This window comes from Lupinus angustifolius, unplaced genomic scaffold (genome assembly GCF_001865875.1).
Source record: "Lupinus angustifolius cultivar Tanjil unplaced genomic scaffold, LupAngTanjil_v1.0 Scaffold_571, whole genome shotgun sequence".
Lineage (NCBI taxonomy): Eukaryota > Viridiplantae > Streptophyta > Magnoliopsida > Fabales > Fabaceae > Lupinus > Lupinus angustifolius.
In genome coordinates, this window is record NW_017727908.1 from 13,905 (window position 1) to 14,138 (window position 234).

The following is a 234-nucleotide window of genomic DNA, read 5'->3' on the forward strand; positions in this document are numbered from 1 at the left end:
TGAAGCTTTGAGTACAATAACAACGTTATCTGCTTCACATTAGTATGAATGGCTCAAGGAACCTGTTATAGATTAAAGGATTATGAATTGTATACAATAATTTTGCGAAATTAGTAAATAATCATATCAATGAGAAGGACAAAATTAAGCAATGAAAGGTTTAACACATAAAATCCCTGAATTATAGTTTTATTGAAAGATGATAAGAAATCAGAGCAAGAGACTCACATTTTT